The 27,213-nt window shown below is 40.5% G+C and overlaps 1 protein-coding gene across 6 annotated transcripts in view; it reads right to left on the reverse strand.

The window, feature by feature from the left end:
* APBA1 (amyloid beta precursor protein binding family A member 1) overlaps window positions 1-26,336 on the reverse strand; it is a 91,335-nt gene extending 64,999 nt beyond the window's left edge. For 3 of the 6 annotated variants that reach the window (XM_065661252.1, XM_065661253.1, XM_065661248.1), the window contains exon 1: window positions 26,188-26,336. The gene's annotated coding sequence lies outside the window, so the exon portion shown is untranslated. The other 3 variants (XM_065661249.1, XM_065661250.1, XM_065661251.1) reach the window with 3 other exon arrangements.
* Window positions 26,337-27,213: the final 877 nt, after the last annotated feature.

The raw sequence follows: 27,213 nt of genomic DNA on the forward strand, positions 1-27,213 counted from the left end.
GTACTGCAGCTGACTGAGATTTAAGTCTCTATAAACAGGGACTGTGAATTTAACTGTAAAACTCACTGTGCAAATTCTCTGCACACCCTGACAGAAATGCAGGAGGTTAAGAACAGGATTATTTTATTTTCTTTAAATCAAACTGACAGGACTTCCAATGAGGTATGCTTATAAAAAAGTGAAGTATCACAAATGGAATGAGTTGAGTTACTCTTTCCAGTGCGAGATCGTAAGGCCCTTCACGAGTTTAAAACTGATGCTAAATTTTTCAGCAAAAGTACAGATATTTTTATAGTTTAGGACTGCTTGGGCAGTTCTACTTGCTGTTAGCTCACTGAAGCAAACGGTTGTCAGGAAGAGGTCTGATTCTTTACAAATGTCTCTCCCTATCACAGGAAATCCTTCTAACGGCAGAGAACATTTCAGCAGTTTCACAGCACAGGAGTTATGCTCCCACCACAGGGCACACAGATTCTTTTTAGAAGGTTGACAGGCCAAAACACAGACTGATCCCCTTAATCCATGTATGCTACCTACCTAATCTTGAAATTACTTTGCAAAGAAAATTGCCAGTGGCTTCAAGGAGAGCTTTAGGAGTGGCTGCAGTGTTTGATGTCTGCTACAAAGTATTTCAAATCCCAGTTCTTTTTCCTTTACAAAACTGCCTGGGGAAAAGAAAAACCAACAACAAAACAAACAAACAAACAAAAACCCCAAAACAAAAGAATGACATGAAAATGGCAAATCCTTCTTCTGGTAGAACTAAATACTGGCATTTTTAAGCACACTCACCTTAACAGAGTGGGGTGAAAACCTGCCAAACATAATGTTTCTATTAAAAATGCCACCTTACAACCCATTAAAATAGACTACATAGTTTTCAAGACCCAGGATTTAAAAACACGTAATCTCACAGACAGTGGCCTCAAAATAATGGCCCAATTCAAGCTTATTGAACTTTATCAGGGATTAGTGTCACCTGCTTTAAGCAATTTATTTTCTAATTTTGTGAACAGTAGGTGAAGCAAGCGTAAATGAGTTTTTCCTGGGAAAAAGGATCAGATTCTTCCTGCCAAACACTAGTTACAGATATCAGTCCCAGTTTCTCAGCTATGTAATTCCAAGGGATTGGATTTTGGTGGAACCATTATGGGCAGCATACCAGTTAGCTTCCTGAAACCAGACTGCTATTTCATGAGGCAAATTTGCGAACTATCCACAGTTACGGCATATAGCTATTCAAGGTACAAACAACAGGATGACATCCACACATTTGTCTTCTCAGCCAACAGCCTAAGAGCTGAACGCGCATGGAAAACAACTTACATTTTAACTATTTAGAGTCAAAAGCTGCGGGTATACTAACAGTCTGAACGAGTGCAGTGTATAGGCAACTACGACACATGGAAAACTTCTAATGTCAAGTGTATCCATCTGACTTTTCTCAAATGCTGCTGAGTGACAAAATTACCTTCATCTGCAAACTCCAGCCCCAATGACCAAAGTCATGCAAGTGGACCCTGCCGGCCACACTAGAAATAAGCAAATCTCCATGTATGAAAGGATCTGTTCCTGCAGTCCTCCCTTTGACCCAAGAGTACAACAAGATGTAAACCTTACACTGCAGCATCTAGCTCCATATAGGCAAATACAAACTGCAAAAAAAAAAAAAAAAAAAAAAAAACAAAACAAAACCTAAATTTTTCAGATCATTTGAAGTATGCTTTCCTAACATAGTTTTCACACATGTCCTGGGAAGAATGAAAAGGTACTTTAACATGAGAGGCTCAGTCTGAAATACTTTTAATGTGAAGCAGTTTAAATATAGTATTGAGAAAAATGCTGTCAAAGTTTCTTGCTTTCTCCTCTTTGGCTCTAACTTCAGAAATACACTGAAGACTGTTTTTTCTGAACCCAAGTGCTGTTTTGCCATTCTGTTCGATATTTTCTCTACAAGTTCAGCACTGAACAAAAACCCCCAAAGGATCAAAGTTTAAATTTCAGATAAAGGTTCCTAGGAACAGAGAGGAGTACAGAATTTGGAAACAAAGAAAAAAAAAGAAAGAAAAAAAGAAATCCCTAAAGAAAAGAAACAAAACACACCCCCAACGACAACAACAAAAATCAAATAAAACCACCACCAAAAAAAGAAAAAGGCAAAAACCTATATAAGGATCTATAAAGCCAGAATAATCAAGGTAAAGATACAATTTAGATTAATGAAATATCTAATTGCATTGAGTTCTATAATTCATACTGCTTGTTTCTTTGCATATTTTACTTCTAATACCCCCTGGACTACTGCATCTTAAAATAATCTGCTTGAGAACCAGGCATCAAGTTTTAAATGCTGCCACATGTGCCAAGAGGGCAGTAAATACACTCCCTCACATATTAGCCAAGTGAAATAATTATATAAATTCAATACGGGGTGCTCTCTCCATCTGTGTGGCCCAGGACTGCTTTTGTTTGGAGTCCCCAGGAATCAAGATCAGAATTCAAGCAGCAAACCAAACAAACTCACAACCAAACCGCAAGACCTCGTTCAGCTGGCATCTCACAGTTGGAAACAACAAACGTGCACAAGGATATAATTAGGGCAAGCTCTCTAGTTCCTTACAAGAAGCATCTAGAAGAGTCAAACTGATATTGACAAAAACCTGAGAAGATGGAAGTAAAAAAACCTTTCTACACTGAAGGATGAAGTTGGCAAAAGGACAAGCAGGCATAAATACAACCTAGACAGGAAATAACAAGTTGGTTCTGCAGCGGCTTTCAAATGTGAGTTGTAATAGAAGCAACAAAAAAAGCTTCAAACCTAGCTGTTTTTTAAACACCAAAATTTCATGTAAGGAATTATCTGAGATGTCAGAAACCCGTGAAAACACACAAAATTGCTGTAGCACAGTATTTATACATAAGCTTCCCTGTTCTCTTGTTCTGAAAGGGTAACTCTGTACTTCTCAATGAGGAAGTTCTTGAAAAGCTGTGGGGCTGAGGAAGCATCACAACACACTCTTTGGTTTTGTATTTTTCTGTAAGCATGCACAGATAGAAACAAGACACTTGAATAATGGACTTTACTAACACTGCAGAACTACCAAAGTGGGCTTTTTTAAGTCAGTATAGTGTTGTTAGATTTTTTTCAAAATAAGTCATGAATGAGGGAGTGAAATTGAGCCTAAGAAGAAAGGGGTAGGAAAAAATGGTTTAATTTTGTCTTTGTCACCATCCTACTCTATTTTGAACTGGTAATAAATAAAAAAAATTTCCCCAAGTCAGGTCTGTTTTGCCCATGATGGTATTTGTAAGTGATTTTCCTAGTCTGTATTTCAACCTATGAGCTTTTTATCTTACTTCCTCCCCTGTCCTGTTGATGAGGGGGAATGCAAGAGCAGCTGGCTGGGCAGCTGGCTGCTGGACAAGGTCAAAACCACCACACTGGTACAGTGTAGTTATGGTCCCTGCAGAGCTGCTCTCCGCCTCCTTATGTCCAACGGGCAGGAGATCTGCCACCCCTGGAATAGGGCTCAACCTTTGTCCTTTTAAATTTTCATCAGGTCCCTGTTATTCAGTTCTGAACAGCAGCCGTGCCCTCCAACATATGGACTGGTCTCCCCAGTATGCTGTCACTTGCTAAAATTTAGGAGAGCGCACTTTGTCCTCTCTTCTGCACTCGTGAGAGAGATGCTGAACACAACAGGTACCAGAACACATCTCTCTGATACCCATCTTGATACTGGGCTCCACACATTACCCCATAACCATGACTCCTGAGCCCAACTATCCGAACAGTTTTTTACCCATCTGGTTGTCCTTCATCCAAGACTGTAATGTCCCAGTTGGATCCAAGAATACCGTAGAACACAGGGTCAAAACTTTGCTAGAGTCAAGATAAGTAACTTGCACTGCTCTCCCACTGTCTGCAAGCCCACAAAATAATCAGGTTGGTCAGGCACAATCTACCCTTGGTCAATCCATGCCAACTCCTCCTGATGACTGCCTCCTCCTTCACTTGCCCAGAAATGTGTTCCAACAGGGCTCACTCCAGCATTCTTCCAGAGACAGAAGTGAAGCTAATCAGACTACAGTTTCCATGACTGACATTTTCTTTTGAAGATGGCTGCAGTGTTTGCCTTTTTCAGGCTGAGGTGTACCTTTCCCAGTCCACATGACCTTCCAAGACTGCAGAACAGTCATGCAAATCCTGAATTAAAACTATTTGTGGTACACAGACAGTATAAATTACCTCTGTGTATTCACTAACCATTCAAAACTAAAAAAAGACAGAAAACAGCTGTACTTAAACCAGAATAACTCCTGATTGCTTACTTTTAGCACTCATTTACTCTTTTTTATTGACATATTTGACATATTGTTTGACATATATGACATATTGTTTTCCATTTGTACTGTAAAATTAACTTAATTCATATTTGAAACACTTTCATAAGTTTAACTATACTATTCCCTCTGAAAGCTCTAGAAACTTTATACTACATCAGACAGTAAGATAGGCCAAGGTACAGTTAGGATGGAAATTCAACATACAGGAATGCTGAGACAAACTAATTATCCTATCCATTTATGCTGTGGCCCTCAGTAATTCTACAGAGAGAGGCATAAGAATCTTAGCACAGTGTGGATTATATTTTCAAAATAGTACCAAACACACTGCAATTCACCCTCTTTTCCTGCATAAGCAATTTCCATTTCTCTTCTCTCAGGCATACCATTCTGTTTGTGACATGAACCAAATTATATTGTTATTCTCAATTACTAACAGATGACAGTATTTTGCACCAGACCAATCTCCTTCAAATTTCTTCATTTCCTCTGGGAATTATGTTGGACATTTTCCATAATGTAGCATCTCTCAATAAGCAAAAAGAGACAGCAAAGATGGTTTCAGAGACAATACCCAGGAAATCTGAGCAGCACCAGCCTGCAGAACTGATTACTCCAGTTGTGGCTTTGACATTACTAATTTGCAAACATCTATTCTCCTTTTAAATCACATCACAGAACTTGCATTCAAAGGAAAGAAGGAAACGAGCAGAACAAACCGTCATCACAGCTCACAGAATAAATGTGTCCTAACCCAATCCACAGTTACCATAAATCAGCCTATCAACCACAGAGGATCTGTGCCAGGTGAAAATACTTCACATAGATAGACAAGTATAGAAGCTTCAGATTCTGACAGAAAGAGGCTCAGTCGATCTGACCTTTCTAGGATTTCACATCTACTTGAAAAGCAAGAAAACCAGACTACTTCCATTCCACGCACAGATTACTCATGTAGAGAGGATGCTCAGATGCGTTATAATTTCTAACCAACATGGAAGGCAGCTAGCATTCAATATAGAATGCAAGTTAACAGGTTTCAAACAGTAGTAAACAAGCAGCCATTACACTGGTTTTACAGCCCTCACTTCAAATCATGAACTGTAAACAGACACATTTTTCAGATGCCTCCTGGGTATTTGTTGTGAGATTTCAGCTTAGCATCTAAATTACATATTGCAAATCACTGGTTACAATTTTGACAAAGCCACTGGTATTTTCTCAGACACACACATGGTTCTTATCTTGCCTGCTACAGATTACATATGAAATCTAATCAGTACAAAGGGAAAAATAATGGATGGAGACAAGAGCTATAAAGGTAGTTATGAAAGTATACACATTAATACTGTGATGGATGTACTGTTTCTATGAACACTTGGGATTACTGCTTCATAAATTAAAACAATCCAGTTGCTCAGAAGACACAAAATAAGCTCAAGTCTCTATGGCTTTCTATATTTTGTTTTCTAAACCACCTTCTATTATTACTACAACAAAGTCTAACACCTAAGGAAATCCTGTTTCAGACAAGAAATAGAACAATCTACAGTGAGTCCAGAGCCACACAGGCAATGGTTGTCAAATACACACCACTGCCTAGTCAACTGACAACTGCCAAATTTATAGATAAATGAGTTCAGCTTGTCTTCTTCTCAGAGGAAAAAGTTAACGCATTTTCCCATGATCTGTTCATAAGTTTTATTAGAAATGAATGGCTTGCTTTATTTTTGAGGTCTCTACTCCTCTTCCAAATTTGGTTGGAGCTAATCAACAAGGGTACTGCTGGAAGAAAACAGGGAAATGTAGGCCTGTGCAAATTTCTCTACTTCTTTATAATACCAAAGGGGGGGGGGATAAAAAATAAAATAAAAAACCAAACAAAACCAAACAAAAAAAAAAAAAAGCCACACCAAAGAGAGGGCATGTTTAAACCCCCTCCAGTGAACTGATTTTACATGTGTCTACAAAAAACAAACTGTACAGCTATGTGACAGCATATCAAAATATCTGCAGAGTCATATCTTGAGATGCCATCTGACACAATCATATTGATATCCCTGCCCCTGAAGACAACATCAGTGACACTGATTACATTTCTGACTTTTATTTTTACCCATTCCCAAAAGCCTCCAAGCATCTGTAGTTACTTTGTTAGATTTGAATGTTTCAATACTCTTTATTGTTAATTTAGTTTTCTCATCTGACTCTTCACTGTTTGGGTGGAAACTGGTTAGCTATACCCAGTCCTGCCAAACCAAGTACAGACAGCTCACTGCATCTATTTTCAGTGCCCTGTACAGACTGTCTCTTCTTTGGCCTGACCAATCCCCACTTGAGAGCAGTGATTCACTCTTCATGGTCTTGCCTTTCCATGTATTGACTTTCAACGCCGTCCTTGAACCCCCTCCAGCTCTCTAACACATGCCAAAAAAGATACATCACCTGAGGCCCCACTGAGCATCCTTTGTGCCTTTCCTAAGGCTATATTCTTGTTCTCTCAGTACAGCGGCTGCTTTTCAGTAACAATATGTCTCTGACAACCCATCTTAACACTGACTTTAGCTGCAACCACCACAGAGGTTTCTGCAGACCTGCTACTTAGCCAGCTGCTCCCTCACCACAGTACCACGCACCTTGCTCTGGTTGCTGCTGAAGAGCACCTCCATCTCCTTTCCCCCTCTGAAGATTCATCATGGCTGTTTTTCTGTTCTCCAGCACCCTGGCGGGTCCCCCCAGATTGCCACCTCTCCAGTTTTCACTCCTGTAATGAAAATGGCGAGTACTACTGACAAAATCCTGCAAAATCCACCTTGATGCAGGTTTCCATTCCAACAGTAATTTACTAGATTCTTCTCTGTGGTAAGAAAAAAAGAGTAAAATTGCCAAAATAATTGAGCATCTAAACAGTCATAGTCTCTGAATAACTGTCCCTTAAGAAACATAATTAAAAATGTAGAAGCCAACTGATTAAAGAATCATACACTAACAGAGTAAGCATCTTTAAAATTCTTAAGGAAAAAAAAAAAGTAACTTACTATTACTAGGTTTTTTCTTACACCGTTAACCTGGTTTTCAAAGTAAATCTCTTGATTCAGTGTTGACAAAGAACACATACACCTCGTTAAGCCACTTAACCTTACCCCACAGTTCAGAACCTGTGAAATCGCTGTTGTACCAATGGAAAGCCCATGTACTTTCGTACTGTCACTAAAAGTGACAGAATGTGATGCATCTTGTTTTAAAACTCCTTCAGACTGAATTGCTCTTTCACTGGTAACAACACACAGAGCTCCCATTACTTCAGTACACAGGCACTTCACAAACACTAATTTGTAGTAACTAGCAGTGAGCTAAAAATCCCTTCTTCTGCCACCGCTCAACAACTTTTCACCCATGAAAGACATGAAAAAAGAAAAGGGGGGACTATATGCCTCAGTTCAGATTTAGACAGTAATCCCTGCCAATAAAAACCCTGGTACTTAGCCTTAGTATGTGATACTACCAAAGGGCATTCCTGACTTCTGAGATATAATGATGTACCACCTCCCTCATGAAAAATACTGAACAGCATCTTCTGACAGAAGCATCGAAGAAACCAGCAAGTAATTCTTCAATCAAACAGAAACTGCAACACTAACACTGGCAGTATACTTTTGAAGGCAGATCATTATCTGTCCTACAAAGATGGAGTGGAACTAATGTTTGGTACTCTAATTCCACTTAAGCAGGAGACATAAATAGTAATTAACTTCTGAACGAAAATTTATCATCTCAGAAAGAATAACGGGAATTAAGTAGAATGTCAAAGCACAGGCTAGAGAATTAAAGAAATTTAAATCTTCTGAGATTCAACCAAAAATAGTACTCTATCGGAAGTTTAGCATTAGACTTCTAATAAAAAATAAATCAATAGCTTCCATAGCAACTGCATACTTTCCAATATGGCAGAGTTATTTCTAAGTCTACATAACACACAGAGTGAAAACAGAGTGCAAACACCATAATATTGTAGAAAAGGAAAACTATGGGAAATTGTGCTGGCTATTTGTTGTAAGGCAAATAAAAATGCTGCCAAGAGACACACCCAGTTATCATCACAATGCTGAGAAAGACAATGCCCACGGTATTTTCACCTGTCAATTCAGGTAATGTCATCCAAGATTAAAAAAAAGAAAAATACAAAAAAGGCATTTAAATGCTATCCCTTTCCACTAAGGTATGCTAATACATTAATTTTGATGGCTTAAATTATGTTTCATGGCAGTGAAAGGTTATACAAGAAATCAGCCTACTCGCTACGAAACCTATTGTTAGCTGATGAGTTTTCCTCTCCATAACTCACGATTTTTCATGGTACAGCATTAGTGGCACAACCACTCCTGATGGTAGGGATTCAAAATTATTTGAAATGTTTACTGAAAACTGCAAAAAGAAAATACTTCAAAAAGGCAAAAGTCTGATTATCACAAAGTTCTACATTTCTTCTAAAGTAACAGAAAATACTCTTCTGAAGAGGTCATTCATTTGCAAAAAAATGTCGGTGCAAATAAAAATATTACTATTAACTGCATGATCTTTTACAAAAGATCACTGCAACGGAAAAATGTAAAGGTGCTAAAACTAAGATAAACTAGATAAGGTTTCTAGTAACCTCCTCCACTAATTGTTCATTCAATTAGTCATAACTCAAGTGTCTGTGAGAAAGAAAAAGGGAAGTAAAAAAAGCAGCCATGGTCTGATATACAGTGTATTCAGAATTACAAAAGAAATTTTATTTTTTGAAAGCAAAACAGATGTAATTTTAAATACATTAATCCAAATGCTATACTTATATAGCATAAATGCTTTATAGACAAATACAGAACTCTCTGTAAAATAAAAAGCAGATTAGTGCTATTTTATCAACACGTAATCACTTTGTGGAGAGGATATCATACACGCAAAGTATACACGAGGTTTTTATACAAGTTGATACTACTCAAACAAAAACACAAAGACTCATTAAAGCTTCATTAAAGATTTAACATATCATGTTACTGATTTTCAATTACCATTTGCCAAAAAGAAAACAAAGAATCACACAAGCTTATAAGATTTACAACCTATGCATAATACTGGCTGAAAAAAACCAACCCTGCTATGATTAAACAGTCTGGACGGTAGGCTCTTTTATTAGGTTGATAATCCACAGACAATACTTTGAGGTGATTAAACATTTCTGTATTTCTCAACCTTAACTTTTTAAGCACTGGCCAATTTTAAATATATTTTATGAGTCTCAAAGATAATGGACATCCTTTAAGCTTCATGGGCAATCCCAATTCACCCTCCCAGTAGGGGAAATATGAGCAGAAGTCTGTCAGTGGCTGGCAGACCAACCCATGGGCAAGACCAAACCAGCAGTCCAGGTCTTCAGCCTGACATCCTCACGCTTCTGCTTCTTGACCAATTTCCTGACTTTATTGGCAGATGTGTAGGAAGGATATAGTGAGTGGGACAAGAAGGCAACAGAGCAGTAAAAGTAAGGCAGACTTATGAAATCCTTATGAATCTTAAGAAAATCAGGTTCCATGTGCTTGTGTTTCTTCTCCAAAGCACAGGGGGAATCACAGTCCTGCAAGTGTCTTTACTGCATCACACAGATCCCCAGTGCCAGATACTCTTCATCTGGCTTCAGACCAGACCCAGCTCCCATAGCAGACCTTTCACACCCATGATTAAAACCTCACACAGACCTGCCACTTACAGAGTGGCCCTGATGCCAGCTAGATGACTTGCCTATCCCTTCCCCAGCTTTGCACAAGACAAAGAAAGGCCATTTGGCCTCTGATGGGGCAAGGGGGAAACGACTGTGCCCATTCCCTGAGAAAAGCTGTGCTAGCTACTCTTGCGCCAGGTTTCCTAAATTCACTGTCAATGACCTCCAAGCACAAACCAACAAAATACTGTGAAAATGAGTAGTTCAGACAGCCTGCTGCTTTGAATTAAACAAGAAACTGAAAAGGCTTTAAGTTTCAAAACACCTGGAGCTGACACAGTTTTACACCACTGTAACAGGGATCTGAAGGCATCCCACCTTTGCCTGCCAGGAGCTGATGCCAGGGCAGTGCAGGAGGCATGGAATGCAGTTACAAGTCATATAAGAGAAGATATTTCATTTGTGTGTTGTAACCTTACCAACTGCAGGTTTAATATAAGAGACTCTATAAAAATGTCTAAGTATCATACTACCCCAAAGTTTAGTTCCTTCAAAGCGTACATTATCCACCTACTTAGCAATCATTTCTTTGATAAATAATACTCCTGCTGGCTTTACTCCAGGACTGATTTATTCTGAATTTTGCAACCTGCCTGGGTTCTGATACGACCATCAAGTACGAACAAACTGTGAAGAAAGCAAAAGATTAAGCATAAAGGTAACTGCACAAGAACACTTTTCAAATACAGAAATGCAGATCTAGTAGCGCTAATTCCTTCAAAGGGCATTTTGCCATCCAACTAACAATTCCAACGAGAAATTTATTTTATTTTTTTTTAATTTCCTCAAGCTTCATACACCTGTACAGAGGAGAACAATTTTTCATTGATCATAATAAGAAATACCTCTTTGACACCAAAATTGTCTTAAAACAGCTGCCCAGAATCCAAATTGACTAGTTTCTGGGTTTGGGGTGTGAGTTCTCTGTTGGCAGTGTGTTTTGTTTGTTTGCTTTCACTATATTGCTCAAAAGCTCTCCTAAAAAAACGCCAACCAACAATAAAACACAAACAAACAAACAAAAACATAGCAGCAAATTCTTCCAGCAAGAACAGAATAAAAACTACCAATGAGATGAAAAGAAGCAGAAGAGTAACAGATTATTTTCCCTTAAGAAAGGTTTGGGTAAGAGTGCTGTTTAAGAAACATTTATTTTTTTCCCCCAGCTACAAGCAAGTGTACAGGATTTTTAAAAATTTTGTACTTTACTTTTGAGATCATTGAAAAGTTGAAAAAGCCATTCATCAACTGAGCCATTCTGAATCTAAGAGTGCAAGTGTGACAAGAGTTATGGTATACAGCTTACAATGACAGCATAAGAGTTACTTACACAGATTTTGTTTGAGAACTGTACCAAAAAAACAAAAAAGGGGGGGGGGGGGGGGGGAATGAAAACTGAACTAGCAAAATTGCTTCCAAATAGAATATGGGCATATTCTCCCAGAGATGTCTACAATGCCTCAGGGCTTCCTCAGCTCAGTTCCCAAGTTAGCCTTTGATAGTAAGGAACACATGGATTAAATACTAAGCATAGACCTCCAATTTATTCTAAATAAATGTAACTCCACAAAAATTAATACAGCTTTGTGACACTGACAGGATTATAGCAGAGCAAAAGAGATTTAAATCAGATGCCTCATTATAAATATTGTTTCTTCTACATTCCTAGAGAGAGTGAAAATCATTGTTTGGGACTTCACTTGTTATTCCAGAAGCAAATCAGTGAGACCTGTAGAGTCAAAGGATCTTTGAGACTCTCAGATAGTTTCTATTTCCTATCCATGTACTTTTTCGAATTCCCAAGGATATGCAACCTCGGGATCCCCAGGAAGAAAATTCCACTTAGGGAAAATATGCTTAAACTCAGAAATAACACTGTTGATAATATCCTTCACTTTCACTAGTTTCTACCTCAGGGATTTTGGACAGCTCAAAAGCACAGCCTCAGCAGCTCTCTGGGGCTTCCACAATGCCATGCTCTGCTAACCTGCTCATTGCTCAGAAAACACCAGCATGTTTGTCTCTACGGGGCATCTCTAGGAGTTATCCAGAGCAAGCAGTTAGTGAAAATGTAAACAGAATTATGCAATGTAACAACTGGTATAAAAATAAACTACGTGCTACTTAAAACATAAAGGATCATCTCCCACATATAGAGAGGATTATCAATTAATTACTTCTACCCCTACTCCCCCAACACTGAAGCAGCAATGTCACCTCAATATTTTTGGTTGCTTTACATAGAAAGAAACAAATAGAAGGGCATTTGGAAATATTTTTAATTTCCAGGTATTTGCAGCACTTTTCACGCAATATACATACAAGTTAAACCTTTGTACAAGTTTCAGTGAATTTAACCAAAAGTCATGGAAGACTGTGAAGTGCCTTCATAACAAGCCCCAAGCATCACACACTAGCATTTAATTACATGTTTCGTATTTATGAAAAAGATAATGTTATTCTAAACCTTAGTAGGTTCCTGGAAGTCACATACTCTGCACCTGAGCTGCCCTACCATTCCACCATTCTCTCAATGACTTCTGATCCAGCTTACATATGAAGCAACAACAAAAATATCAGCAATTTGTTATCAAACTTAGAAATAAAAATAAAAAATAAATGTTGAGAGTTCCCTGGCAGATTTTCTGGTGTGCCTTCAAACTCATCAAACTACTAACACAAGAAAAACACAGCAGTCATGAAGTACAACTGACAGGCAGACCACCAATACAGCAACCCATATGATGCACATGGCTATAGGGACCACACCACCTTCTCCATCCTACTTCAATGTTGCTCCAATTCTAAAGATCTGGAAAACTCTGGCAAGTTAATGGATTTCACACATCTTTCAAGAGCAAGAAAAATATCTTAAAGAGATAAAATACATCAGTATCTTCTCTACACCACTTATAGAAGCTACTTTATTAGAGACTGTACAGTTTCACAGCTCAGACTCAAAACAGCCTGTTCTTTGGCAAAAACGTTGAGGGAGGAAGGAAAGTAGAAACAGTATGTACAATAATTAGACCATTAAACACTTGCAAGCAATATACATCCAAGGAATCAACTAATTCAGTGAGATACTGTAAAATAACTCTCAATTCTGAGTCGCACAGAAGCCACACTAGTTCTACACAATTGCAATCAAACAATTTACAATCAAAACCTCACCACGAAATGGAGTTAGGCTTGATGCGCAATTATAGTCTTTTGGTCCTGTGCATGGATGGGGTTGTGATTGCCCAGCAGGCAGCACTGCCTGGTTTGTATGTTTAAGGTACTACAGTGATGGGTGAATATGTGGGTATATGATAAAGAACATCATAAAATTCAGGATGATTACAGAGACAGCAACAGTCTACAGAAGTAACTTTAATCAGTCTTCAATTACTAATAAGCATTTGCCACAATGCCAGATTTTAAAGAGCATGGTAAACAAGATTTGCAGAGAAGCAACAATCATAATCCTTAGGGCTACAGTGGCACTGCTTGAACGGCCTGTGGGAAGCAAGGAGAGATGTCCTCAAATAGCTCAAGGCATCTTGCAATCATAGTATACACTTCATTTTTCCAGGAAAAAAAGCTTGTGTACAAACACACAGCACTTTCTTTTGATAGCCAGCTGTGGCAGCCAAAGACACTTCGGCTGGAGATTATACTCTCCCTGGAAGGAAAATCTAACATACAGGATCTAAAGACCTCTTTGCTGATCTATATTAACTCCCAGATTGCTATCAATAATTTCCAAACATATTCCTGATCTGTGTCTCAATTAATCCAGCATTACCATCACAATTTCTCCTAACTTTTAGAATTATTTTTCCCAACACCTTTAACTCCCAAACATCCTTCTTTGTTTTACCACTTAAAAAAAAAAATTAACTAACCCCCTGGGCATTATTTCATTAAGGGTACTTGCACAGTGTTACCATTTTTCTCTTAATCTCCTTTTAGCCAACATCTGTACTGCACTCCCTCTGCCACTCACTGTGCTTCTATCTGATCCTTACAGTTTAAGCTGTTTTTTTTCTACAGATTTTACTTTCCCTGTATTTTTTAAGGAAGAAAGGCAAGTAGCATACATTGTGGTCTTTGGAATTACATCAAAGATAGACCCACTGGTACAGGGCACACTTCTTAGCAGCATTCCACTCAATTGCAAAGGAATAAAACAACAACTACAAAGTATGACCATATGCAATTGTACTACAATCACCTGTGAGACAAGTGATACTGATTTACCAATAATATCTGATCGTCTTTTGCAGGGATCAAACACACTAATGCTCATTCCTAACCCTTACTACACTTCAATCAACCTTTATGTATCCTAAACTAGTAAAGCAGTTGACCACTCAAAGAGTCATGAAATGCTGCTTCAAGAGCAAAAGTGAAACAGAAAATAATTTACTACATCCTTACCATACATAGCTTTGTTTCCTGCTGCTTCTGCTGGGTTAGGAGGTAAGATTATTCTCCCTTATTAATAAAAGGAAGATAACATTTCAGTCCTCTCCAAATATTAAGAAACATTCCTACCCTTTGAACATCCTTGTGTTATTTATTTCAAGACAAAAACCCCACACTGAAAGAGACACACAACTAAGGCAGAGATCAAAAGTTTACACATTCTTTTGAAGCAAACAGCTTTAATGGCAAATTAAGCTCCAATACTAGAAAGCTGCAATTAGATTCAACATTACCCTTAACTCAGTCCCTGTAACTCCTTGCTGTCTCCCTTCAACAGGTCAAAAATTGGCCGACTGAAATCTTTTTCTCACAATAGACATGAAAAAACACTAACCCTGGAATTCTTGAATTGGCCTCAGTTCAAGGAGCTGGGGGAAAAAAAAAAAAAAAAAGCCTTTACTGGCATAGAAGCAAAATGTAATCTTCACAGGGTAGACTAATAACCCAATTTCTACTCAAAATTACTGTAATTCTTTTCTTGGCAGCACAAGGTTTACCAAATAAAATGGAGAAAGTTTTCTTCTGAAACCCAGGAATGCATTTGTCCCTAATGAATCAATAAAAAACCCCTACACAAACCCTCATGTAAAGCAGTGTACCATCACAGCAGCAACAACAGGTAACCAAACACTACAGAAGTGCCATGTACTTGATATGCAGATGATAACAAGAGAAACCTGTTACAAGGAGGTCTTCTACTTCTGTAACTCACTGGGCAACTTTATTGGTGTGGTAGAAGAAAACCAGATGTCATCTTATTTATGTACAAACAGATAATATCCCGACAATATATTCAGCATTAATAAAAAAAATGCAAAATTGAGAAAAAAATTATATCTTTGACCATATATTCACTAAGCCACAGCAAAAAGAAAGACTTTCCTCAAGTGTCAGAGCTATGCAGAATGGTAACTCTCCACTGCCAAGTCTTTAGCATGAACAGACAAAGATTTATTCAGACAATGTTTGCCACTGGCTCAAAATTGGCGATTGTGAAGCTTTTTCTGTCACAATGGTGAAACATCTCCCAGTTTTTAAGCTCTAAGGTTTTCCCATTAACGCAGTCCATGGTTCTGCTATAACTTCCAAGAGATAAAGTTGGATCTTTTTTTCCTGAAACATATGTATGTTTCTAGATTAAATGCACACTCAGACTCAAACTACTTAACTCTCTCCCCATGTGTTTTTCACATGTTCAAAGGCGTTTTTCTAACCTCAGCCCCTCACAGATAAAAATCCACTATTACATCATTGCTTTTTCTTGGGGGATATGTTACACATACTGGGAACTCATGAATGCGGCTACATTTAGAACCAGAAGTATTAGCCTCCTCAGGACAAAGAACAAGTGGAAAGCATGATGACATAACTTACAAACCAGATACAGATGGAAGGGAAAAAAGAAGAGGATTAAATCCTTAGCACAGACAGTTCGAAGGCATTTAAAATACAAAGTACTCTCAGCAAAACTAGAACAGATACACACCAGATGCAAAATAAATGTGTAAATGAGATTACCTTACAGACCTTGTTGCAAGTGTGGTGTACATTCAGATAGAAGGGTGACAATGCTATGCTTATAAGAAGGAATCCAATTTTCACATGCTACACTTGGGACAGGAAAGACAAAATTACAATTCGCACATAGGAAGGTTTCCTCTGAGGTACCTGGGGCTGAGACTGAAGAACTGCGTCATAAAGATAACCCTGGAAATAGAAATAAAAGCACCGCTACCATCCTGAGTCCCTAGACAAAAACTTACAACAGTACCACTGCCATCTCATGAAATGCGAACTGAAATTGGTGTGTTTTCAGTCCGTGTTTGCCTCTGACACTCAAATGCCTCTTCACAAGTGAGAGTGTCAAAAAACTCATGAGTTCCCTGTGTCAGTGCTTGGTAAACTACAAACATCAGAAAGAACAGATTTGGGAGCCACTAAAAGAGAATTCAGGAATCACTGCCTGTGCAGAAAGCTTATCACAGCTGAAGAGCAACCGAACAAAAGACTAAACTTGTAAGGCCTTAGTCTCTCCTCAGCAGCAAACAGCTTTCGGATTTGCACCTTTGAAGCTTAACATGTTGATCCACACATTTTCTTGTTACACAGGACTGCAGCCAGAAGATTTGCTCTTTGGATTAGAAAGGCATGGTGGAGATCTTTCGGGGGATTCCTTCCTCCTGTTAGAAAATGTTTGTATTTCATTAACACTGTTCTTAAACAGCTGTGGTCATGGCATCTTAAGCTGTCTTCAAAAGATTCAGTTATCAAGCAAGTGCACAATAATAAAAAGACTAGAGAAATAACAACAGTATGAATATGAGATGTTCAGATAAAATAGCAGCTGCTTTTAGTACTGTATGCTAACCCTTGTTATGTATTTGGCATTGGCTTGGTTACAGCAGGTATGACATAACTAACTAACATGTTGCATCATCAAAACGCACCAGATCAATGCTCCAGTTACATAAAGCCTCTTCCCTTTCCCACTCCCCTCCTCTAAACAAGATGCAGCTTTTAAAGAGCAATGACAGGCATCAACACTGAAAATCCTGCGTTCATAGTTACTTACCTACCAAAGTGTAATCACTGCTCAATTACTTTAGTAAAAAATAATGGTAGAAATTGTTGTTGATCTTGAAACCATTTACAAAGCTGTACCAACGCAGTGGTTGTGAGGGCTCAGGATGGGCTGTTTTGACCAGGGTGAACACGGAACTATGCACAACTGAAAGTATCAGGCAAGTTTGATTTTTTCCCAAATAATCCACTCCTGCCACCACCCTCATGCAAGCTCCACTGACACTGTCTTAACAGGTGACCAATACTTTTTGCATTTCCAACACCTCAATTTGTCTTCTTAGGGTAAAAAAAAAATGACTACATTCCTGTCTTTCCTGTATTCTCCCCCTTATGCACACATGCCACTGCTGCTGATGGACAGACCGACCACAAGAGTGGTGCAAGGCCTCTTGCTTGTTAGTGGCACCAGTGGAAAACAGGTGGGTCTCCGGTGAAGCTGCAGCAACAGACAGCTGCCTCACATTGCGCGACTGTTCTCTGCAAGCCGTCCTCCTTCCTAAATCCCTCCAGCATTTCAGCCAGCACTCCCATCCCGTTCAAACCAAGTGTGAATAGTTACAAGTGACTTCACAGCACACCATAATAGAAAGACCTAATGACATTGTATTTGCAAACATGTCTTCTCTCTCTAGGATGAACCCCCGCAAGTGCCAGGTAAAGATCAATGAAATCAGCCCAAAGACTTGATTAGATTCCTCTCAGAGAGAGTAAAGTGAGGAGTTTTATCCAGATTATAAGGTACGCCCACTATTCAGCACCTCACTACATCCGAAAAGTCACAAAAAGAATGCCACCAAGGTTTGTAAGCTATTCTGCCATAATAACAGTGTGAGATCTCAAAAGGCCTTGAAGCCACAGGATTCCTGTCATGCACTGGAGAGATGGTAAGTCTTCGAAAGGCAGAGGAAATAAAGTGATGGTAGATGTGCACATAATTGGAGGAGGTTAGTCTTTAAGAGATGTGTGACTGATTTTTTGACACACTAAGACAAAGAATATTGTAAAAATGGAAGAATAACAGCTTCTTTGGGTGCTGTCATTAAGTCCTTGCAGTTCATATGATTAATAAACCTTCCGACTGAGTAAAAATATTTTAACTGGCTGAAAAAATATCTTCTTCCTTGCATCACAAGAAGTCCTGAATTACTTCACCCCACCCTGTGAATTCCTTCCAGGTAATTTCACGCTCTGGTTTCAGGTGTAAGACACCTACAAAAGTATACATATCCCTCAGCCTCTCCAATGGCCCAAAAGTCACCATTCTATACGCTCTACCACTTGAAAACACAAGGCTTTTGGACAGGCAGCTGAAAAAGTAATTCTCTACCAAATAAATGAAATGCTGTTTCTTAATAAAAAAGGAATTCTTAACCTTACTGCTGTTTGTTATTCCATTATCCAGAGCATATCTAGTGTATGTATATAAGCCTGCACCACAGTGCCTGTGGATGCCACTGCTCACAAAACCATACTAGAGAGTTTAACACTGCAGATCAAAATTGGGTTATAAACTGCTCAGGTTTCAGCACGGTTATATATTGGAAGGAAAACAAAAATTGAAAATATCTTTGGACCTTTGCCTAAGAAGTCACTATTTTCATGGATAAAGATACTGAAGAAAAAGTATCTTCAATAAAATACAAATTTGCATACCAGGAATGTGACATATAAAAATTGCTTTTGCTCCATGCACAAAAACGCTACTCATTGTAGTTTTAATTCCTAGGGAATAACCAAAAGGCAATCATTTTAGGGGTACAAAATTTACTCCTTTTTTGAAAATTGACTATACGAATAGTAACTGTATAAGAACTAGCGCTGTGCTTTTAATATTAACTTCTCATGCAACAGTATTTCTACACTACTATTCAGTCGAAAATGCTTCTGTTAGCTATCAGAGGATAATTTATCCTGAAGGGGTCTGACAGAAAACCAGATCTCCTCTAGGAAATGCTTTGTTGTTCCTGGTGGATGACAGCTAATGACTGGATCCCAGTGACATAGGCACTTTCATAACCAGTGCAGCAGAAGACTTCAGGCAATGTCACCTGCAATAACCAAAGTAACCCAAAGAGTTACCTGATACATTACTTTTTATCTAAAATATACAGCATATATCATGCAGCTTATGGACATCCTAATCAATTGACTCTTATCCTTCCAGCACACTAACTTGGCTTTCCTTGAGACAAAAATTTTTTTTAAGAGGTGGGTATCTTGGTTACAAACCCAGAAAAAGTCAAATCAGTAGCTAACCTGAAATACTACTTCTAGTTCTTTTTAATAAAGTAGTTAGATTTTCACCCAGAACATATTTCGATGTATTGTCAAAGCATTAATTGTGTATATCTTCTAAAATACAGATGTGTTTTCTGTAGCCTCAATTACCTTTGCATTTGCACTCAGAAGCAGCTTGACCTAAGCTGAAATACATTCAGCCTTCACAGTCTTCTTAGGTAAAGAAATAAAAAGATATGTGGGAGTGTGTTAAGTCCCTAACTCAACTTTAACTGCAAGTAAAGCCGCTGATTCCCAACTGGTGTGGTCTAAAGGATACCACACTCAAAATACAACCCATTAACACTGCTTGACTTGCGCAAGACTAAACCAGAGCAGCCAGGCTAATTATCATAAATTAGTTAAATTAAAGCCTGGATGCTGAAGTTAATGCATAACCAACATTATCACGTAGAGCACTGTCCCCTCACACCAATGCCCAACTCCTTGCCAAGGCATGGAGCTCAAACGTCTCCCCACAAGCCTTGCAGCCCTGACAAGGTCCTCCTGCACAGGGAAGCTTTCAAGGACTTCGGGATTTTCTCATTGTTATGAAATAAAATTAAGCATGCCAAAACCTGAATGATGTCATGGCAATCTCATAAGTGGATTACATTAATCATTTATCAGCAAGGGAAGATAATTCTTGAGTGAGAGCAGAACCCTGAGTTCATCCCTATTTTCCACTTTGAGACAAAAAGTACAATAGCTGTGGATGTCATGCGATGCTTGTGGAAAGGATATGTAAAATGTCCACTGAAAATGCAATGGAATTAAAAAGCTATACACTAGTTTTTCACTGACTCTTTTATTTCTGTCAGCTCACCACAAAGTCACTGGGGGAGATTTTCTTCATTAGGTAAAAGGTAACTGCAGAGCATATAATTAGCAGCAATGTTGCTTAATCCTTAATAATTTTTTTTTAATGCTCTAATTTTAAAACTATTGCAACACAATTTAACACAAAAAATATGTCTTTTCTGGATGTTATTTCTCTATGTCATATATCAGCCATATAGCAGTATTTCAGCCCTTTCATGGGGGGAATAACTGTGGTGAGATGGACTTAAAAACCAGCACCCATCAGGAGGTGATAACTGTTTCCCTCACATGGTGAAACCCCAACACTCAGTTGCCCCAACAGCAGTAGCAGCACGAGTAGCTCTCTGTATGGCAGCCCAGCCAGAGGGCAGGTCAGAGGAAGGCTTGCCTCCAGCAGCCATGCCACATCTCACCAGGGCAGTGAGCAAAATCTTCTGCACACCTTTGTGTTTGAAGCCCACAAGAGGCACAGCACTTCTGCTGCAGAGCTTCACGCTTTAGGTAAGCCAAGGGCTACCAACATGGCATGTGCAGCCCTCGCCTTAGTCACCTGATTTGAGCAGAGCTTTGATCAGATGGCGTTTAGGGATCCTTTCCAACTCAAGTTACTCTGTGATCAAAAAAAGGCTGGTGTGAAAAAGCTGTTAAGAAAAGAGAAGAAAAAAAACCCCTCAGTTCCCCACACACATCACACAAAACATACTAATTTCTTCTTCAAATAGTGGAGGCAGTACCCACGTTCCCAAAATTCACCTGAGACAGCTAACATACAGAAAACTAGTAGTTTTGCCTGTTACTTGGATTTGAGCAGTGTTAAGCTAAAGCTTTCGTTAGCCTTGGGAAGACCTAGAGCAAGAGCTTTTACTCTCTGCTTCCTCCTCTGGCAGGAGCTTTTTTGGGCATTACTCAGTTGCTCTTTTTAAAATGTTTAAAATTTATTTAGCCTAAAGCAGACTTACATTTAAGATTTCTAAGCATCAAGATTTCAAACATGGTCAAAGCCCCTTCAGAACAGACACCATATAAATACATGGTCATGGTAACACTGTTATCAGAACTCATATGTCGAGCTAAATTAAAAAAATAAATAAATTAATAAAACTTAAGCATATATTTGGGGGGGGGGGAAGTCATATTCGTGTATATTTTAAATCTTCTATTATGTTCTGATTTTTCTTTCTCCGCCTTCTGTTTAAAAGTACCTACTTTTACATACCCCAAAACTGATAAAATTATTTACCCAGATCAAAAAAGGCTCTAAACCTATATCTCCAAGACACTGAACCAGTACCTCAATCACACATACACAGGAAGGCAGTTCTTTTCCTTGTGTACATCCCCATCATGGAAATAACAAAGCAACAGGGAGTTAATGTAGGGTAGTTGCTCAATTGATCTTGGTAGCAGATGGCCAAGATTTGAGGACTCCACGACTCTGCTGTCCTGGTGATTTCCTGATCTGTGCTCATCTTTCCGAGCTGAAAGTTTGCACATCATATTCAGCAGGTATATTCTTGATGCACAAACAGGGTGCCATGGAGGTTCAGAAGAGTTTAATTAGTTGAAAAAGAGAAATTACCACTAAAACGATTCAGCCCAAATTCCAAGGATGGAATTTGTCATCTGTCACATTCTCCCACAGACTTTTAATTAAGTCTCTCACTCCCCTGCACTCACATTTTCCTCAGACGGGTGACAAGGTGGTCATCTTCTTACAGAGAGTAATTCTTACTGAAGTGCTCATTAAAAGAAAAAAGCAAGTTATTCTTGATTGCTGGCTTTTAAGCAAGATTTGACAGACCAAATAGATAATCCAAGAACACGCTGGACAGCATGGAGGGAGGGTACATGTCTTAAAAAACATTAAACACTAAATTTTTAAACACTCTGATATAATTGGCTAAATGTCACAAATCACCTCCTCCTCCTTTTGCTATGCAATGGTATAGCAAACAACAGAGGCCCCTATTGTGGTCTATTTCACCTAGAATATTTATTGTTTTAAATACTTCTAATCCATTTCTTTCACTAGTTTTGCTGATGATGTAAAATCACACTGCTTATCCACAAACCGTTGCCTGTACAGGTTTATTGGATGATGAAAACTTCTGCCAGTAAGTATTTGCCATTAGACAGAACACATCAGAGGAAACACCTTGCAGGACATGATCCTGTAAGGACAACAGGACGGATCATGTAAGATGCCACTGGGAAATGCCAAAAATACAGGCTCCCTAGAAACAGATTTGCACTTTCATTCCTACTACTCCTCCCACGTCAAGATGGACCCTCTCCAACAGAAAGCGTCTAGTGGAAAAGTACCACCCCACCCTGTGATCCTAAGAGCATCATCAGCCAAGTGCCCTGCCATCCATAGATGTCATATACCCATTACACTGCTCCTGTATTTATTTATTCAGAATTAGGACAGATATTATCATCCTTCTTTGCCCATACAGATGAAAGGAGCAAACAAAGGTGTTTCCCCAGGCCCCTTCAGTAAAGCAACTGACATACAGATTTTGTAGAAGAACACAGTCTCATGCCGTGGAACAGAAAAATACCATCATACTGCTCTGAGCAGCTGGCTTATCAAATCAATCAATACTATGAAGCAAAACCAATCAATCCGTTTTTCAGAAACCTTTAACCCCTATACAGCACATATTGCAAGCAATCTATTAGAAATAAATAAACACAGTTGTTTGCCAGATCTCTCATTAAGCAGGAATCTTCACCTTCTGTGAAACCAGAAAAACACATTAAAAAATGCATTACTGGAACATTAAGGCTTGGCTTAAACCTACAGTAATAGGATCTTGTTCAAAGTTAAGCTTCAATTAATCAAGCTGCACTGCCTATGGAGTACACATATTAAACTATCCAAAGCACTTAAAATTTATTTTTGTATTATTATTTTTTTGAGGATAAAAGGTCTGATTCTTCTAATTCATAATCTCATGTAAATCCAGAAAAGCTATGATCAATAGCAAGACAACTCATGTGCCAAGGGAAAAACATGCTGAATCTGGTCAGAAGTATCTAGGCCATGAGATGCAAGTTAGAGGTTCTAGCTCTCTGTTTTATTTTCCCTTCTAATTTTTCTAATGTTATCATGAGTTCTTGATACTAACCCTGACCTTGCATACATGCAGTAACATCACAGAACCAAGGCAGTGTGTATTTTCACAGCCACCTTTTCTGGATTTACTATTTGTTTTCACTGGTTTTGCTTGCCAAAAGTACTACCACACACTGAGACAACCTGAAGCCAAACAACAAAGCCACTGCAAATGACTACCCACACTAGCCCGTTAAATATACACAATAAGCAACTGAATAGAAGATTCCATTTCTTTGCACCGCATGTCTTTCATGTCAGCTCTGGTGCTGGTAGGCACTGCTTATAAACAGAAAATGTTAACTATGCTTCAAAGATGCACATAATCCTCAGACTGCACACTTTTTAAGTTAAAGAATGTTAAGTGTTGCATATGACTGTGGCATAAAATGGTATCGAAGAAGTCCAAAGCCAATTCCTGCCACAATTAAAATCAATTTAAATCTCGTATGCAAAGAATTCCGGTTTCTGGTTACTGTTACTTATCAGACAGATGACAAACTTTGGCCTCAAAATTAGTAGTCCCTGATTTCAAAGCATCCACATAGAGCAGACAAGATGCTCAGGCTTATCTCCAGAACTCCATACCCACTTTCCCTGACCCACAAGGATAAGGGAACAATGGACTGCCCCAAGATTTTCACCTCTGGTACCCACCACACCACCACATCCAGCATCACATTTCTTCCAAAGCATTATTTTCCTATGGTTTAAACATATGAAGACAGTTTTAACAAATAAAAAATTGACTGGGAATTGAATTATTAACAAGAAACTGTGAAAAGTATTGTGTAAGATTTGGTGTCTCTTCCTCATTTCCAACACAACAAAACTATCTTTGCTATCTACCTTGAGGTACTGAATTAGTTTCCCAGCATTCTTACATTTTAGAACTAAAGGGCTAATCTGTGAACGCCTTTATTTTAATAGCCTCTCACAAGGCTGGCCTTGAGTGTGTCGGCATAGTAGCCAAAGAAATTGCTATTTTAAATTAGGACAATGTAAAATAAACGTATTGCTTCAAGGTATGACTAGAAACGTCCAAGAAAACTTAGACCACTGAATTACACAATTCATCCTACACAGTCAATCTTGAACTTCCATTACTGTGTAAAAAATCAGTTTTGCCTAAAAGCTCATAAATCTCTCAATCTCAGGCTACATTTTCCAATGAATTCAAGCTGTCTTTCACTCGGGTTTACATTTCATTCATTAGACATCCACAGCTTCCATCCCAATGTGCATTAGAATGCTAAATTTCCTGCTTTTGCAGAGTTGCCTGTGGTCTTACATTATTTTTATTTACTGGACACTTGATTTTTCATTATAAATACACACAAATGCACTGAATCTAACAGTAACTGTTCTCCTTTGCTCCCAAACAGCTTTTCTGGGCAGTCTGTGCCCCCTCTGTCCCCATTAGAGCAAAAGTCAAACATGGTTTGACTTCTCACTTCTGGTTATCTGCATAGCACTAAGAGAATGAACCCATTCTATGTCACTGTCAGTGTCAGGGAAAACTGGGTATCACGTGTTTGCTCCAGCCATGGGCTGCAAAGGCAGGTGCAGCCGGTCCAGATTTTTAACAGCAATGCAGCAGAACCTGGAGCATTGTGACAGGAATATTCTCCAGGCAAGTTGGTTGGGACCCCGCTGGCCACAATCACAGAGCAGATGTAAAATTGCAGCCACCCGGGTGTGCTCTTATCAGCTGGCATGACACGATGCGTGTCAGAAACGAAAAGCGCTACGTGCCCGATCTGCCCTACACCCACATTAGCTCACTCGTAATATATGCAGAGTCAGGAAAACATCTCTGCCTTCTAGTTTCTCAGCAGCTATGAAAACAGCCGGATCTGCAACCCGCTCTCCAAAGAGGACTGCAATTCCACAGCCCACAGAAAGCTGTACCAGCGGAAGGCAAAAAGATGCTGTAGTTTTCCAGCAGAGGCCCAAGTTCCCGTGCTTCTTAAAACGCAGATTTATAGATGACGGCAAGCAAAGAAGTCTTGGTAAATTGCTCCTTTTCACACTGATCCTTCCAGAAAGCAGATGCAGCATATACGGCTGCACTGACCGCGACTGCGATTTAGGCAAATTGTGATGCCAAATCGCTTTTCCTGACACCGGTACGTGATGGCAGCGGATGTCACACACACACACACACACACACACACACCCAGCCCAGTGATGGAGAGCGGAGCTGGCAGCTCGCTGCACCCCACGGAGAGGATGCGAAGATCCAGGCCGCGGCGGGCTCCCTGCCGCAAACCGGGACGCGGCCAGAGCGCCCGGCAGCACCTCCTGCGGGAGCGGGCTCTGCGCCCGTCCTGCCGCTGCCACTCTACCGGAGGACGGAAAATCTCCACAGCCAACCCCCCCCCCGCCCCCTCCTCCCCGTTTCGCCAAAGAAACGATGCCGGGTGTGTGAAACAAGAATAAATAACTCAAACCCGGCAAACCAGCGCGCTCGGCGCGCACAGCTCCGCGCGGGATTATCCCACCAGCGTTAAACACAGCGGTCACACAGGCGAAACAAGCGAAAGCCCGCAGCTGCCCGCGGGCGGCTGCCGCTCGGGGCAGGTGTCGAGCCGCGCCGAGCACACGGAGCTGCCGCCCCCCCCCCCCCGCCGCCGCCCGGGCCGCAGCCCCCGCAGCCGGGAGGCGCCGCGGGGGCGGGAGCGGGTCGGCCGCCCCCCGCCGGGCACCCACCTCACCTCACCCCGCGCTGCGCCGCCCGCGGCCCGCCCGCCGGCCTCCCCGGCACCCCCCGGCGCGGGCACTCGGACTCCAACCACTGCACCTGGTGCGGGTGCGCGCCGCCTCCTCAGCAGGCAGGGCGGCTCCGGCGGGGGGGGCAGCGCAGCGCAGGGCGGAAAGCCCGGCAGGCAGCCGCTCCGCCTGCCGCCACCATCTTCCTCCTGCCGCCGCCGCCGCCGCCGGCACCGCACCGCCCTCCCCGCGTCAGAGCGGCCGCCCGCCTCGCCTCGCCTCGCCCCGCCCCGCCCCGCCGCGGGAGCCGGGGAGGGCCGCAGGGGGTGGGTGAAGCGCTGAGGTGCCCAGGTGGGTCCCCGGGGAAGCCGCAGCGCGGAGGCGTCGGAGGTACCGCGGGACGGGGCCTGCCGCCGGCCCTCCTCACCTCACCTTCCGCACCGGCCCGCGGCCTCGGCTCCGCCGCCATGAGCAGCAGGCGGCGCGCACAGTTGTCAGCCGGCCTTGGGCATCCCTCACATAGGCGCGCCAGACCGGAGTGTGCGAGCAGCCTCCGTGAAGGCTTATTGATGGCCTGTAACGTCCTTACCACTGCCTCCTTCCTGAAAGAGGGCTGCCTGCTCCCGTGCTCACACACACAGGCACGGGAGTCTTTGGGTGTATTCGTCCTCGCGCTGCATCTGCAGCCCAGGCTGTTAACAGCTATGGAATCTTGTAGCTGCTTCTCCAAGGTGCTGTCTGCAGCCCAGGCTGTAACAGCTATGGAATCTTGTAGCTGCTTCTCCAAGGTGCTGTGCCCTGCACTTCACTGCCCCAGAGATTCCACACATACAAGCAAAATCCTAAATTTCTCAAGATAGTGGCTTGCACTTTATGGTGTTTAAATCAATATGGCTGGACAGTCATAACCCAAATAAACTTGTCAGAAGAAATAAACTTTTTCCTTTTTTTTTTTTTTTTTTTTTTTTTTTTTTGCAGCAGGATTGATACCTAATCAGTTTTTCATTTTAAAAAGGGTAGGAGACATTAAGGTCCCTAACAACTAATGCAAAATCGTGGTATTCGCAACCCAAACTGGTACATTTTGACAGTATTGTGAATTTGTCTCTTCAGAGAA

The sequence above is a fragment of the Lathamus discolor genome, chromosome Z (genome assembly GCF_037157495.1).
Source record: "Lathamus discolor isolate bLatDis1 chromosome Z, bLatDis1.hap1, whole genome shotgun sequence".
In the NCBI taxonomy this organism is placed as follows: Eukaryota; Metazoa; Chordata; class Aves; order Psittaciformes; family Psittacidae; genus Lathamus; species Lathamus discolor.